This window comes from Lepisma saccharinum, chromosome 4, assembly GCF_977018435.1.
Source record: "Lepisma saccharinum chromosome 4, izLepSacc3.1, whole genome shotgun sequence".
Classification (NCBI taxonomy): Eukaryota; Metazoa; Arthropoda; class Insecta; order Zygentoma; family Lepismatidae; genus Lepisma; species Lepisma saccharinum.
This window is the reverse complement of record NC_139232.1, coordinates 70,267,787-70,285,268: the sequence shown is the minus strand read 5'-3', so window position 1 is coordinate 70,285,268 and position 17,482 is coordinate 70,267,787. Positions and strand designations below refer to the sequence as shown.

Sequence of the window (17,482 nt, the reverse complement as noted above, 5' to 3'; positions counted from 1 at the left end):
TAAAAATTTCAACTTTTAGATTCAACTCGTTTTGGTCAATATGAGGTAACGTATGTTACCTAATTTCTGATGTTGCAAAGTAAGGTTAAACTACATTCCATACTTAGAATAATTAAGTCTTTTCTTTTTCTTTTTTTTAAATTTGGGTTAAATAAAGGCTCAGAAAATATAGTAACATAAGGTTTTATTACTTGACTTACCATAAATTGAAATTACATGGTATGACAATTGAAAATATGCGAAATTTCATTGCAAAAGGTTTGATTTCTTATTAGGTACCCACGACCAGTAGGTATTGTCAGCTCCAAAATTGAGCTTCCCCCATATTTTTACCAATGTAGCAGTACATGCAGCTTAAGATAGGCAGTGGCATGCCCAGGAATTTCGAAAGGGAGGGGAGGGGGGTTACATATACTTTTTTAGTATACAGCCCTTTGTTTGCCACATTATCCTGCCTTTGACGTAATTGTTTATGGAAATCTAGGCCAAAGGTATTGGGTTATGACCCCCACCAACCCCTCCTTGGGCACTCCACTGAAAGTAGACTATTTATTTTGGAGTGTCAAAGCTGGTAGAATATATTATCTTTTGTTTCCTTTATTTTCCACTTTTGTTTTTCTTCCAAGAAAAGACATTCGTTGAAATAGATGTGAGTCATGCACAGCAGAAGATTCAGAGACATGTTTTGAATGGATGTGAGGCAAGCCTGGAATTGATCTGTGCGTGTACAATCTCTGCTGTCATTCTTCCTTTGCCTAATGTGCCGAGAGTAGTGACTTGTGAATGTTCGTTATCTGTGACAGGAAATGGAGAGGACTGTCATAAATACCCTTTTGGTAAGGTTCCCAAAGACCTAACAAATCTTAACAAAGTCAGTGAAAATGATAACACTTCTTAGGTCAAGACTACAGGTGTATGGCTTAGAGACAATATGCAAATACCATTAAATATAGCTTTTTATATGGTAAAGTATGTTGTGATCTTCAGAAGTACCACTTAAAGAAAAGGTTAAGTAAGGTGAGGTAAAAAAAAGTGTCAAGAAAGCCTTATACCAGTTAAATCAATATATGATATGTTGGAGTAAAAGTTTCATATGTGGAGAAAGTGACTCACTTAAATGCCAGAATTGAAATCATGTCTTTGTGCCAAGCCAAGGAAAACTAAAGGAAATGCATGAAGTCTGTTCTGTTTTTTTATGCATCTCCTGTTTCAAAACTGAGGAGGCTGATTGCAGAAAAACAATAAAGTGATTTTGCTCGAAAAACTATTCACATCCAACAAGGAGTGCAAAGGAAACTGAAAAGTTGCTTTTCACTAAGTATTAAAACTGAAGAAAAGGAAAGCAAGTGTGACAATCCTTTGCATGGCCAGTACAATCATATAATTGAAATTATAAGAAGAAAAATGTAAATGAGCATAAAACTAATGTTGAAAAGGTCAGAATCATCAGTTTGATTGCTACCACTTGGTCAAGAAAAAATATGTGATGAACTTAAGGTTTCTGATAATTTACTTAGGAACTTAGTGAAAGAACAAAGAATCCTGCCTGATTTAACTAAGAGAATGAATAGGAAACTGGAGCTGACAACACCAACTGGTCATGGGTACCTAATAAATCAAACCTTTTGCAATGAAATTTTGCAGATTTTCAATTGTCATACCTTGTAATTTCAAATTATGGTAAGTCAAGTATTAAAACCTTATGTTACTATATTTTCTGAGCATTCATTTAACCCAAATTTTAAAAAAGAAAAGACTTCATTATTCTAAGTATAGAATGTAGTTTAACCTTACTTTGCAACATCAGAAATTAGGTAACATACGTTACCTCATATTGACCAAAACGAGTTGAATCTAAAAGTTGAGATTTTTACTGTGAGTTAGGTTCATGAAAGGCTTCCTATGTGGCAAATTTCAGAATTTTTAAAGGGGACCCATCTGAGATAATTGTCAAAATTCAATGAATGGTCATGTTTGAGCCCATGCTGTAAAAAAGGGGTGCATTTCTAAGTGCTGATATTTTATTTACAGACACCCTGCAGGTAGGTCTACACATGAAAAAAAAATCAAGCCTTAGACTAAACCCCTTCATTAAAAAAATCGGGCTTAAAAATGCAATTTTTTAACTATTGTTACCCTATTTTCCACCATAATTTTCGTACTTACGATGCAATTTCAAGCAAAACATACCTGAATATCATAGGAAGTATACTTCATTAGCTACAAAATGAATTTTGTTTCAGGTCTCTAGCTTTAATGGTTTTTGAGATATTAAGGTTTCTGTATACTGCTACATGAGCAAAAACAGCCATGCGCCATGTTGGAAAAATAGCTGCCCCAGGAGAACTAAAGACAATAAATTTTTTTGAACATTGGTTTTGATATCTAGAAACATGTACAAACGTATGTACTAAAAATGATTTTTTTCTAAAATGGTCATGCAACCACCATTGGACGGTTTGGCATGGAATGACCCCTGTGCTTTAATTCAACAGTTTCACTCCCTTCAAAATAATTAACTGGGAAAGAGTGTCACTTAGACCACAATATGGCTGATTGATATAAGTGCTTGATACACACCATTCTTGCCTCATTCGTAACATGAACAACTATCAGAAATCATAAAGTCTAACTTGCATTTGCACCACCCTAGATTTAAAATATTGGACAAATTCCTTATGTTACTAATCATTCCCCTTTTGTTACATACTGTGCATGTCCAGTTGGCCTTGCATCTGAAAGTCACATCAACTAGGGCAGATACTGGTGCCCTGTATCTCTACACATCCTATGAACTTTTATGGCACCATGCAATGCACAGAGGTGGGCTTCACCTTCTTAATATCCACAGGATATAATCTGGATATTGGATTATTTATCCACACAACAAAGGGCCTATTCCGAAAGTGGCACAAGTTTAACGTATTAGAGTTATGGTAGCTGCCTGTTCCATAAGTGCTTCCATGCATTTTGTACGGTTCATTATACTGTCCCAAAAGTCACATTCTGCCCATCTCGTGCAAGAACGAGATTCACCAAACGCATGGGCCAGGAGGCTGGTTTGTTTGGTGAGAATCGTCTGCTGCTTGCAGACAACATGCCTTCCGCTGGACACCATGCAGAAAATTTCTATAAACAAAATGCTGCGCCTGTGCTTTCGTCTAGAGCATCCCATAAGTCTGAAAAGTAATTGGTTCAGGTTCACGAGGCCAGTTACTTTCGTTCATTTCGTTAAGACTTTTGGAACGCACCCAAAGATAGCATGGAATATTGAATTATCAGGTGAAGTATGTTCTGTGAGCCCATGGCAATATGGCAAATGATGTATGCTGTTTCAGAATGACAGTATCTACAAATAAATACCATGCATGGCTGTTCGTTATTGGAAACTAATTTTTGTTTTATGTTTACAGGTAGTGAGTCTTATGTTTCTGAAGAAAAAGAAACAATAAAAATGAAATGAAACTTACATGTAAATCATGCAGAGTTAATCATAAGAGTTATACTACAAGAAAACACGGCATGCATATATTATTGTATGTGCATGAGCCACCGTGGTCCACTAAGTAGGGTGTTTGTCATGTGGGAGACGAAGGTCTCAAGATTTACTGTGATCATACACCAACATGGAAGTGGAAAATTTTGCATTGCTATGAGTGTTACGATTTACTGCTGCTTGAATTTTCACAGTTCTAGTGTGTGTGTGTGTATGTCAATACAATAACATTTTGTTTAAAAAAAACTGAAAATTCTCCAGGATATGAAAATTGGAAGAATGAAACCCATGTTTGATCCCAGGCAGGGGAGAACCAGGATTTTTTCCACCTGTTCAAGTAGATCCAGCGCCCACCCAGTGTCGCATAAAGCACCTAGTTCGCTGCACTTTTTGACACTCGGTGTAGTGCAGGTGTACCCCAGTGTCAGGCTGGAGAAAGGAAATGACGTTCCACCAAGTAGACGAATAGCGGAGTTCAAGTTCAGAAGATTCAACAAATGCCTGTCTGCTGCTTTAAATGTTCATTTGATTAGTTAGCACCTACCACGAGACCATACACCACAAGCTACACCGATGCAGAACACAGTGCAAACACCAAATACACTACCTGACATGAAATCGACAAAGTAGACGAGTCGGTGTTGCATTGTGTAACCAACTAGACAGTTCAGTGCAAAGACAGTCAAAAAGTGCAGCAAACTAGATGGGGCTAATTGGTACCTGGAGGAAGCTCAAGAGGGGGGGGGGTAAAGGCAGCCAGGGGCATGGTGCTGTCACATCACCCCTCCCCCCACCTTTGGCCATGATCAAGACAGTGTGGGGCATAACTAAACACCCCCAATAAGCCTTCATGGTGTGGTGCAAAGCACAGGGGAGCACTTTACCTTTTTTTTTACTTTTATCCTAGTCTCACAGATATTGATGCATTCCCAATATCTTTTCCGTCCATGCAACTACACAGTGGGGTAAAATAAAAGGTAGCCGAAACATGGAAATGAGATACGACTTCGGCTACCTTTATTTTGCTCCACCCTGTACATAGTAGGAAATGCATAGTTTTCAAGGTATGTATGTACATTTCATGACAATGGTATTTTTTTTTAGATTCAATTGGCTTTATTTACTTCCAAGTATTAGTAAATATACATTTTTGTTTGGTTACAAATATCAGGTTTAAAACTATAAGAATAGGATTACCAGATGTCCTCTTTTACCCAGACTTGTCCTATTTATGAGGTCCTAAGAATGGTCTGGGCAGGTCTTTAGGAAAATAGAGAAATGTCCTTGTTTTGGGGGTATAGACAACTGCAGCAACTTCAAGATTCATAACAAAATTTTATATTTGTAAATAATTTTGAATATTGTTTCAGTGTTCAATTTCAAAGTAAGGAAATACAACATTTTCAGTTGCAAAAGCAAAGACAACAAACAAGGTGGTGAAATACTACATACATAAATTTTAATTGTACAAAAGTTTCTGACCTGAAACACTGCATTAATATTCTCGTAATCGGTAATGTAAGTGTTTAGTTGTATAAATTATATTTTCTTGCTATGCCATTAATATAGTTGTCGAGTACTTAGTAATGTACTCTTTTTGAAAGTTTGTCATGTAGTAACTCTATATAAGAATATGGCCCAGGGTCCCATTTGTTTTTATTGTGATTTCATTACAATATGTATGCAATTTTTACATGGTTTGATTTCGATTTACGTCTGTTAACACCCACTGCGGACTTTTAGTGATTACTTAAGCCAAAATGTTTGGAGAATTTTGTTCAATACATGCTTTTGTAGTGAGAATAGGTGGGTCACGTTTAGATTTATTTCATTAAAATAAATATCACTAAATTCTTTCTTTAAAACATGATTCTAAAATACTTCTACATTCATCCCCACTGTCTACTGTCGTTTCTATCAACAGAGAATGGTTCGATACCCGATGGAGGCACATAGTGGTTCGGATCTCACTTTAAACTTTGGCCCAGTCCCAATTGGCCTTACTGTGCATAAAGTGAACTTAAAACCCCAATTCAATCAATCAACAGAGAATGCCTCATCCATGAAGAACATGCATACTAGCAAAAGGTGATTTTAAAGTTGTTTTTTCCAACATAAATAACTTTTTTTTCAAATCCAAATAGTGCTCATTACTTGTTCAAATATCGTGTGTCAATGATTGCCAAAATTCTACGTTAAGTAGCATTTCTGCTACAATAATTTGAAAAAAATCATAAAATAATTGGAACAGTTACCAACAATAGCATTATTTTATGTGTGTGTGTGCATATACGGTTCAAGTTCCTTCTGTTCTTTACGATTTTATCATGCTACAAATGCAATTTTAACATGGTTCGATTTGATTGGCTTTATTTTACTTCACTTCTTGTGCATCTTCTGGCTAATTTGTGAAGATGGGGATGAGTGATGATATAACGAATGGACACTCGCAAACATCCATGCCCAGGCCAGGATTTGAACCCGGGACCCCTGGCGTCAGAGCATGATACGCAAACCACTCCACCACGGGGGCCGGCAGTTCAATTTCGATTTACTTCTGTTAACACAGTTATTGGAGTTTAAGATATTGTTCAATATATGCTTTCGTAGTTAGGTTGGACAGGTCAGGTTTGGTTCTCTTAGCATTAACATAAAGTCCCTAAATGCATTCTACAAAGGTTCCGATTTACTTCTCCATAAATTTCCACTAGTCTATGATACTTACAGTCGCTTGTCAATGGAAAATATGGAACGAGTTTACAATACCAGACCACTCTCCAATTTCTATGAAATTTCCCCTACTCACTAATTGTGAACTCCTAATCACGAATTTGCATATGTAATAATTGGCGGTCAAGGTATAGACAAGATATAGACAAGGTATTGTTCTCTTAGCTAAAATATTAATTTTTCTTTGTATTTATGCTAATGGAACCTAACCTAACAGGCCTAACCTAACCTCGTAGGCATTCCTCGTCTGACGTCAGCAAGATTGTTGTGCGTAAAGGAAGACTATTAACGAATTGCGAAAGAAAGATGGTTCTGAATTGCTGTGTATGGACAATCACCGTGGTAAATTGCAAGGTTCTTTTACATGTTCGACACGTAAATGTACAATTTTAACAAGTGACCACCAAATATGAACTACAGATACGTTATCAGGACACCGAAATTAGTAAGCAGGCGAAATTTCATAGAAATTGGAGAGAAGTCCGGTACTGTAAACTCATGCCGAAAATACATTATTCATGTGAAGCACGCATACTTGCATAAGGTAATTTTTAAGTTGTTTTTTCAACATAAGTGGTACCAGTTAGATATAGTGAAAACACATTTAACTAATTTATTTCCGAATTATTTACATTTGTACTTACCGTATATGCATAGCGGAACATTTTTCAACTTGGGATTATGTTTTTTTCACTGAAAAAAGCGTAATTTTTCACATTACAAGTATTTATTGGTCGTTGCTAATTTGCTTTCGCTACACACAATATGGTGGGAAAATCTTGACTCACATTGTATATCGTCAGCTGATATGCAGTGTTTCCAAACTTATTAACCGAAAAATGCCGCACAAACTATTCACAAAAGGTTTTTAAGCAAAAATTGATCCACAAACCATTCAAGGAAAGTTAGGTTAGGCAAACAGAAAATTAAATTGGGAAAAAAAAATGCTCACACATCATCTTGTAAAACTACCGCGTGGTTGCTACACTAACACTTATTAAGGCGAAGAGGGACAATTACGCACCAGGCATGCATTTATTCCAATATTGTCGGAATGAGCAATGCTACTAAAAAGATCTCCGGCAGAAATGAAGAGTATGAATTTCTCCCCATGTGGCAAGTGGAAGCGGTTTCCTAAGTTGATTATTAAGCCTTATACGATTTTTGAAAAATATGATGAATTAGTATTTACCGAATCCCATGTATTCCTTATGGGACATCAACTTCAACTTCAAGTTACGGCTCATCAAATGGGAGTTTCGACTTTTCCTACTGCTATGACATAGTTCTACGTGTCCTTTTTCCGTCCATGTACTTTTCTACGTCATCGGATGTTTGATATTCCCGAGAGAACGAATAAAATAATGGTCCCATACGCCTAGTGCATTTCTCCTTGCCTCCTACGGCCATCCTGGCAGTGTTGCCAAACCTGATGTGCATAATAGAGCTAAATTTCACCATTAATATAGCTAAAGAGGACTTTCAAGGAGCTAGATTAACGAAGGCTGCATAAAGTGCCTACTAGGGTAATTTTAGTTGTCAGAGGGGTGGGGGTGCTGCTATTACCGTTAGCTTTAAAGTGATGGCAATTTATTCTTTCTTAGTTTTCACCACCTAGATTTGGCGACATCACCCATCTCAATAATCCAATGATGTTAATATAAAATCGAAAATAAAGGGTTCCCGGATAACAAAATTGTCATCTTCATCTTAGCCACAGCGCTATATATAAAAATACATGGGGAGGAAACAAAAGGTGGGTGACGCAGCCTATAGCTATACGAATATCACGTCACGTGCAAAATGTACACTCATGGCAAAAGTTGGTATTTTTGGGCCGGAGCCAGTGGTGGGATCATGGTGGGGCAGAGGGCGGGTGCCACAGTTCATAGTCAAACGAGTGCACGAAAGAGCCAGATTTGGCTCCAAAAGAGTGAAGTTGGCAACAGTGATCAGCAGCTGCCCCAGCGAGAAAGACCAAGGGGAAATTGTCCCTCCTCGCCTTAACCGAAAAATGATGGTTTTTAGGCTAACATCGATCCACAAACCATTCCCGGAAGGTTAGGTTAGGTTTAGTCCAGTTAGGTTAGTGCAGTGTTGCAACCTCGTTCACTGGAAAATACCTACTTTCATGCCTGGATTTGAAATTATGCTAATACCTCGCAAACCATTGACGTTAGCCTCACAAACCATTGACGTTAGCCCAACAAACCATTTTCCATAAGGTTCGGTTAGGTTAAGTTAGGTTAGGCAAGCATAGTTAAAAAAAATATAAAAAAATTAAAAATACTCGACACGTCATGTTCAAGTGAAAACACGAGTTTGAAACATTTACTACGGGGAACATTGTGCTCTCAAGCAGAAAGCAAATGGCGGCAGCAGAAACAGCGTGTCGGACAGAGATTTTCGCAGAAAACAACATGTATTTGCATTAAAATGGATCAAAACTACATTCACGAACTTCCACAACGCTACAGAAAATGATTTCCGTAAGTACTTTCTCCTGTAAATTTGAAGAAATCCGTCACCCCTATGCTATAATGTTACCGAAATCTGTTTTCACTATATCTAACTGTTACCATAACTTTCTTTCGGGCCAAGTTCCCTTTGTTTCATTGCAATTTCATCATGTTACGAATGCAATTTTAACATGGTTCGATTTCGATTTACTTCTGTTAACACATACTGCGGAGTTTTACCGCTTACTTAAGATTTTGTTCAATATATGCTTTTGTGGTTAGGTTAGGTGGTCAGGTTTCGTTCTCCTAGCTTAGTTAAAGCTTAATAAAGTCCCTAAATGCATTCTATTTACTTCTACATTCATTCCCACTAGTCTACGATATTGACTGTCACTTGTCATCAGAGAATGAATAACTTGTCAATGGGAAGCATGCATGCTTGCATAAGGTAATTTTTAAGGTTTTTTTTCAACATAAATAACCTTATTTTCGAATCCAAACAGTGATCGTTACTTCAAGGAATGTTCATATTTTGTGTGACATTGATTGCCAAAATACTAGGATAATTAGTCGTTCTGCTAGGAGGACTTGAAAAAATATCATAAAACAATCGGAACCGTTACCCGGCGAGAAATTGATGGAGATCACATCACTTCTGGTATGGCGGAGAAAAAGAGATAGCTTTACTTTCTTTGCATGAGAAAGACGAATGGGTATATTCTTAGCTATAACCCCCCCCCCTTTCCAGTGCCAGTGTGGTGTTCAACCAGAAAAAAAATGTTTGAAGTTTTAACACTAAAACAAGAGAAGATAATTATCATGAAGGAACGATTGAAAAATACACAAACATAACGCAATAAATATTAAAAAAGGTAAAGTGCAATAAATAGTCTTAGAACGAATGATCAGATATCTTATCACGAAATAATGCTACAAAATCATTCAATGTTACCTCAAAAACCACGAATTATAATATTACGTCTCCCGATGTTTCAACAAAAAATAACATGCATTTATTCCTAATAACCTTCAAAAAGACGTATTTCGCCCCGCAGTGTTGCCACAATCTGACAGCACAATTTTCCTTTTCAGGGAAAAAAAATCCCTTTTCGGGTTAAGGCAGGCGGTTGACCCCCCTATACTTTCACTTAGAAATGTACTGAATGGAATCTTATGACCGTTATTAAACAATATTGATAAAAATCTGATATTCTCCGGACACCTATAACTTCTTAGTTTTGTCAATTTTTGACATTTGTACAGTGGGATCCATGAGTATTACCGTGCAAATTGTCCATGACCATTTTCATTAATTTTTTCTCTTACATCCTCTGTGTTTTTAAGCGATGGATTTTTGTGTGTCCTGGTGCTGAACTTGTCAACAGCTTGTTTTGAGTTTTCTTTTAATTCTTGAAGCTCTTATTGGGTCAAATAAAATGCACGAGCATGGTGATGGACAATTTGCAAGGTAATACTCATGGATCCCACTGTACTTACCTATCTGCTTCGCGGAACATTCTTTAAGGTGTATTCACGTTTTTCGTCCCAGAATCGGTGGGAGATTTAAACTAAAAAAATATTTGGTAACACTTTACTATACCTGAGACGGATTGTCCGTATATGCTAAATTGAACGAAAGGAATGCTAATGAAACCAAACCTAACAGGCCTAACCTAACCTAGTAAGCATACCTCGTCCCCGTGATGGTTTGTGGGGCTATCGTGAATTTTTGGGCTAACGTCAATGGTTTTTCTGGCTCAAGGAACGATCAACGGTAAGCTATCGCCATGTTGTGTGTGGAAATAAACAAGAACAGTAAGTACTCGTAAATGTAAGAAATATACATTACTTTGCTAACAAATTCAATTATTTCACCTAAATAAGTGTTCCGGAATGCAGAATAGTACGTTAGCAATGTAAAAAAGTGCGAAAGAAATGATTCCCAGGTGTCTCAAGTATAGTAAAGTAGTACCAAATATTTTTGTTTGAAATTTTTGAGTCCAAATTTCCCACCGATTCCGGGCTCCGGTCCCAACTCCGCTCCGCTCCGGCTCCCCGGCTTTATTTATAGAGTCCCTGTTAAAGGCATGTTAGAAATTGGCCGGAGTCACCTGCCCCCAAATGAGCCCCAAACTTTTAAATTTGAAGAAATCCGTTACATCACACAAAACACCTTCGTTAGACAATGTTACTGGAACTTATTACCATAAGTAGCTTCTTCTGTAAAAATGAAGAAATCTGTCCGCGGAATATCAGATTAGTACCACAATATTATGCTCTTTAAAAAATTAAGTATTTCGAAGCCGACGAAAGTTCCAAGTAACTATACATAGGGGGGAGGAAACTGTTCCCATGAAATTGAAATATTTCTTGTTATTGACACTCACACACAGGCTCGTAGCTAGAGGGGGATGGGGGGCAACTGCCCCCCTGAAATTCTCACTAATGTTTAAGATTATATCATGTGTTACTCTAGCAACATAACAAAGACACTAATTGATTTTGTGATTTATTAGAGTGTATGGGATGACGTATAATGTCGTATCAGGATTGGGGGAGGGGCAATTCCCTTCCAGATTCAAACTTCGGGAAATGATTTCACAATTTTCAGTATCTAGAACAGTTGTGACATTTTGACAGTGGTCGGAAGTAGCGCGCTACTTGTAGCGTCGCTACTGTAGCTAGCTACAAAATTTGTAGCTGTAGCTGTAGCGGCGCTACATTTTTTAAAATTGTAGTTGTAGCTGTAGCGAAGCTACAAAATTCCTGTACTTGTAGCGAAAATTTTGCTACAGCTACATTTTTCTCAGCATTTTGAGGTAATTTTTGAAAGTGGCAACGGCGTTAAAAATAAACGACAATATTGCTTACTTTTGCAAGAGACTCAAAAAGACAAAGTCCATTACATGGAAATACAGAAAATCTATATTATAAACATCTTTATATCGCAGGTTATAAATATCTGCGTAATTGATTTCATTAGCATCTGAATAATTCTAATATCCAGATAACTAACTGGCATATATGAATATATTCTGGCTAATAGCCATTTCTTTTATCTGGATCACTATTTTGTGGAGAATCATGCCTCATTTGCTACACCGCCAGGAAAAAATGCTCCGTTTGCGCCACCCCTGGAACAAATCATGTGGATATCGATGGTGTAACAGACAGCAAAATATCGATAATTACTGTGTAAAACACAACTTACAGTGCAAAAACGAGCAATCCATTTTCTACTAATCTGACAAAGCAATAGTGCCAGCAATCAATGGTTCAGTACGTTAAGAGCATTGATCATTGTAAGTATATAGGATCACACCGGCAAGAAATTATTGTTACAAGAACGATAATGTTTCTGAAATTACAATTATTTTCGTCATAATGTTTGTTCGCAAATTTTAAAATTACAATATGGTTAGAACATTCGGATTTGCACATCAATTTCCTCAATATATTTTATCATATTGTAAAAGAACGTACGAGTTATTGACTTTCCTGCAGAAATGACAATTTTCTTTTGTTAAAATACACAGTTTTCAAATTTATGTATTTTTCATACGTTTGCGTCCCTTTTCTGTAACTTTTTCTAACCATGGCAATGAGGATGCATTGTTTATTTAGTTATGCTCTTATCTATGGCCGTTTTCTGCCACTTTTGGCTAATTGTGAGAATGAGGAAGAATGATGAACGATGAGCAGAGTAGGGAATGTAGGAGCAGGAGGATCCCAACCTCCCAACTAGGCGTCTTTCCTAGTATTTGTTTTGAGTCCACTTTATGCACAGATCAGCTGATCGAGACTGATACGAACCACCATGTGTCCTCCACAGGGTATCGAACCTGGGCCCTTTGAATACAATGTGACAATTACAATTTCCACTGTGTCTTCGGGGAAGCATTTCCAACATATAAACTTACGTAAAGCATTGCTTCACCTGTTTCTCATTTATACCATTAGAAGCATCATCCAGCTATCCTCAAGGACAGTGCTCGAAAAATTTTCTTCAAAGCTAGGCGCCAACTCTGAAAATCAGCGTCAGGAAACCACCTACTAGCAATTGTACATAGCTACTACAGATTGTTTCAAAAGTCACGCGACCCAAACTTTGAAAATGTATATCATGAAAACGTAAGAGATATTTACACCTGGTTTTCTGCACTAAACTGATCACTGGGTTAATAAATTTATTTTAGCATTTATCCAAATAAAGGCAATTACATTATTTGAGAAAACATTCTTAATTTGAAGAGAACATCTGAGAATTGATTTTCAACAATAAATACCAACTCTTGACAATTCGTGGGATCATTTGTTCGTGTTTGACTTATCGTAAAACTGTTGCTTTGTGAGGTACAGCAGAAGCAGGATATTTTTCTTTTGAAAACTTATTGCACCTGAGTGTAAGAATTAGTAGTAAAATACTCTTCAGCAAAGCACACGCGCTGCTCCAATGTATACGCCATGCTGAATCAATTAAAAAAACAAGCACTGTAGCGGCGAAAGTGAGCGAAGAAAATTTAGGATAAGCAGGGGGCAGTCTAGAATTCTCCCAAGAGTTCAATTTCGGCACAAAATCTTCATTTATGATTTTCCATGTAAATGTATGGCCAATACTTAGGCACATGTTGCATGCGTCTGTTGACAATATTTCGACCTGCTTGTGTTGCGATCTATGGAGATATGTCCCAAAAATGTCACTTTTTCACTCAAACCATAAAATCGTCAGTCAAAAATCCATCAAATATTGCGCATGACCAATATTGGTCGTAAATGATAGATTGACATGTTATCAGTCATTAGACATCTAATTATGACCCTTCGATAATTTCTTAGATATTTTTCTCACTCAAAAGTTCATTTCTGGAAAAATTTTAACCCTGCCTTCCGGCAGTTATTAATTTATCTGACTTTTTGTATGGCGTAAACTGATAATTTTATGCAATAATGCAATGAAAAATATCTCAATGGATGAGGCTTTATAAAGCAGAAAACCCGGTGTAAATATATATCTCTTACGGTTTTCATTATATACATTAACAAAATTTGGGTTGTACGACTTTTGAAACATTCTGTATAGGAAGCTGAGCATCACGGTATTCAAAACATCGCTAAATCATTTGAGAAAGCAGGAAATGGGCGACAAAGAGTAAGAAATTGTTACCGAATCTATGGAATGTTCACAACGTTGATAAAAAAAATAATAATTGCTAACTTACGCTGTACTGCAATTTGAACTTAGAATCTTCAAAATTTCGTACATATTACAGCAAAGGTCACAGTCGCCAGGCTGAAATTTTTAGTCGCCATGGCAACCTGGCGACCGGAATTTTTCGAGTCCTGCTCAAGGATCGGCAAATATCCGCCATCCCCCAAATAACATTCTGTTTAAGTTAAGAAGATTAAATTGATATATATATATATATATCACATTTTTATCTTATTCCCATTTTGCGCAACACGTTATAGTTTATTTCGATACATGTGATATTCTTCCAATTAATTTTAAAAAGAAGTCTGTCACATAAATATTTTTGATATGACAATAAGATCAACACAGATACGTGTAAGACCTAGTTTTTTGAACTGATATGCCAGTTACAAAGGTACCTTATTGTCAAACACTTTAGTAAAAATATGTAACTGAAGTAACACTGCTATAAAAATTATAGAATGAAGGGAAATATGGTAATAAATAACAGAATCTATTTTTCAGTACTTAAAACTATCATACTAAGGCTTATTTTGAATAGTCATATGGTTGTTTTAAGTTTTTAATACAGAAGTAGCGCAAAAGTAGCGAAGTAGCGAGTAGCGAACAGGAATAGCGTAGCGAGCTACTTTCTGGTAAATGTAGTTGTAGCTGTAGCGAAGCTACATTTTGAAAAAGTAGCTGTAGTTGTAGCGAAGCTACTTATAAAATGTAGCGTTCTAATCACTGCATTTTGAGTAGTCTTGCATTAATGGTGCCGAATGTGTTCGGATGTTTTTCTCTTGGATGTGTTGCTATGAACTTGGAACTGCTTAAATTTTTGTTTCCCAAGTCTACCTTTTGGCAATAGTGATTCATGTGGTACAGGAAGGGAGTGGATATTATAATTTTGTTACTTAGCGTTGCTTTTCTGCCACTTCTATCTAATCGCAACAATGAAGGATGTCGTGAAATTGATGAAGAGACACTCACAGACAGTGCCGCAACCACAGGGGGCAGCGGTCATATCCCCCCCCCCCCGACCTTGGACTGAAGTTCATTCTAGGGGAAGCAAACATTGAAGTAAAGAAACAAGACTAGGAGAATCTAAATAGCAGGACAATTGGATACTCATGATGGAATTAGTTTTTACGTGTTACTTGCAATTTTCTTACAGACGGCCAAGGATACTTGCAAGGGGCACAGAGGGGCAATGCCCCCCCCCCAACCTCGATTTCAAATTTTATACAAATAAAAATACATTTCGTAAAATTTTCTTGCTCGCTTCGCTCGCAATTTCTCCTATTCTTATAGTCCAAGTTCAGAGCCATGGCTATGGGGCGGCGGGAGTTGGCCATCGGAGCCAAACTATCTATATGAAAGAAAAATGTTAAAGAAAATGCCATTGCGCTCCATAAAATTATTTGCACCCTATTAAAACAATTTATTTCTATGAGACTTAATATGAAATATTAATGATGACACTGTAATCCAAGAAGTCATCGATAAATCAAGGGATTCCTATTTGTTTGTCAGGTGTCGAAACATGTATTTCAACTACAATATAATACAATTCACACAATTTTTTGCAAAATTGTTAACGTAACCAGTAGGCAAACATTGTCTGTAGTGATGCAAGCGTCTCCCCTTTGAAGGAAATCGAGTCCGTGGTGGACAAAGGGATCCATGTTTTAATGTTTTAGCAAGTACAAAAAAGTATTACAATTTTTTACACAATTCATCAAAGTGCAGATAATATGTAAGCATTATTATTTAATTAATTCGATTTTGCTTGTACAATACAACAAAATGGTGTTGTTGGATTCTCGTTAGATTCCTTTGTGTGTAAAAATCTTGCATACTGGAAGCATGATTTATAAAGGGCTCCCTTAATCAGTTCTGCAGAGAGGCCCAAAGCTGTTGTTAATCATCAATTAACATTATCGACCTGTAAATATCAAGTAGGGTGGAGGCACATAGTGGTTCGGATCCCACTTTAAACTGTAGGTCGAGTCCCAATTAGCCTTACTGTGTAGATTTCCAGAGCTTCGGGAAAATTCGAACATTTCCTGTCCCAAAAATATCTCGACTTAGTCGGAAAATTGCGAGTTTTTCCCTGTCCCAAATGTCTGGATTTAAAAAATCTCCCGTCCCGATCCCCTCCCGTCCCAAAACGTTTTGTCCCGCACACCCCTAACGTTAACGACCGGCCGGTTTTGAAGTCGACGTAGCGCGCCCACCATCTTGAACAATCACATTCAAAGCACAGTGTTGCCACGCATCTACTCTGCGCCACCTTGTCCCTCCGCGCACAACCACCTTCCCACGGTCTCCACATTGAAGTTGCAAAGTACGGCAACAGCGCATCCGCAGTCATGTGACAGAGACTCTACGTGGAGTAGACGAGCAGAATGACAGCTGCTCCCACTGGCTGAGGGTTGAGTGTCATTGGACGAAAACAACTCCCCTCGCTATTTATCCCCACCCACGTTTTGTGGCGGCGGCTTTCTTTAGTTCTTCCACGTTAACGAAGTAAACACGTGGATTATAACAAAGTCGAGATATTTTCGGGACAGGAAATGTTCGAATTTTCCCGAAACTCTGGAAATTCGGAATTCTACAAGTCGGGAAGTCATTTTCTGAACTCGGGATCGGGACGGGAAATATTTTTCCCGATCCTGGTCCAGACTTTTCGGGATCCCGCACACCCCTAGTTAACGTAGCCAGCGCGTCGACAATACTACAAAAATTGCAATATTTTCAAATGTCCATTATCAGTCTTCTGCGGTTAGCACATCCGCAACGACGCCAGGGGTCCCGGGTTCGAATCCCCGCCTGGGCATGGATGTTTGTGATTGTCCATTCATCAATTTCATCATATCATCACTCATCCCCATCTTCGCAAATTAGCCGAAAGTGGCACAAAAAGCGAAGTAAAATAAAGCAAATCAATAAACAATGGTATTTAGATGTGATTTTTTTGCAGTGAATTATATCGACTGCCCTTCATTTAAAATTCGATTACAAATTAAAGATATTAATATGCTATGAACATACACAATGAAGGGACTACGCCCCCCCCCCCAATTTTCAGAAAAGAAAATCAAATGAAGTAGTAATAAAATCGGGAAAATGGCCCCCAATAACCACTTTTGTGTTTGAATAACTTTTAGAACGAATGTTTAAAATGGTAATTGGAGCTCATGTCACATGAAAATATAATATCAACAACGAGGTACCACCAACATGGATCTACGCAGATGTATTCTCTGATCCAAGCCAATATTTAATCTCACTCTGTTCAGTAAAGGCCATAGATTCATGGCACTGTAACCGCGTTCACATTCAGCTGTGGATATTAGTACAATTTCTATTGAATTCACATATTCCTTGAGAGAGGTGGAAGTGTGTTTTGGATCTGTAGATGCACACATACTTTCGCTTACATTAAAGTTCACCTGACATGTGCTCGAGAAAACACACGTTCTTAATCATCAAATGACTATATGCGAAAATAAACCGGCTATTCATATTGTCCACCAAAGATTTAAAAAATTGCTTTCGAACGTATGGCTTTCCTCTAACCCCTGCACTACCGTCCTCCTA

General features: G+C 37.4%; 1 protein-coding gene across 2 annotated transcripts in view; it reads right to left on the bottom strand.

The window, feature by feature from the left end:
* The window catches only part of LOC145986564 (carbonyl reductase [NADPH] 1-like), a 48,041-nt gene extending 38,267 nt beyond the window's left edge, over nucleotides 1–9,774 (bottom strand). Inside the window, exon 1 of one of the 2 annotated variants that reach the window (XM_083120720.1) lies at nucleotides 9,638–9,774. The gene's annotated coding sequence lies outside the window, so the exon portion shown is untranslated. Of the gene's footprint in view, nucleotides 1–9,308; nucleotides 9,334–9,637 lie in introns of those variants that run through there. The other variant, XM_083120721.1, reaches the window with a different exon arrangement.
* Between the last annotated feature and the right edge of the window lie 7,708 nt (nucleotides 9,775–17,482).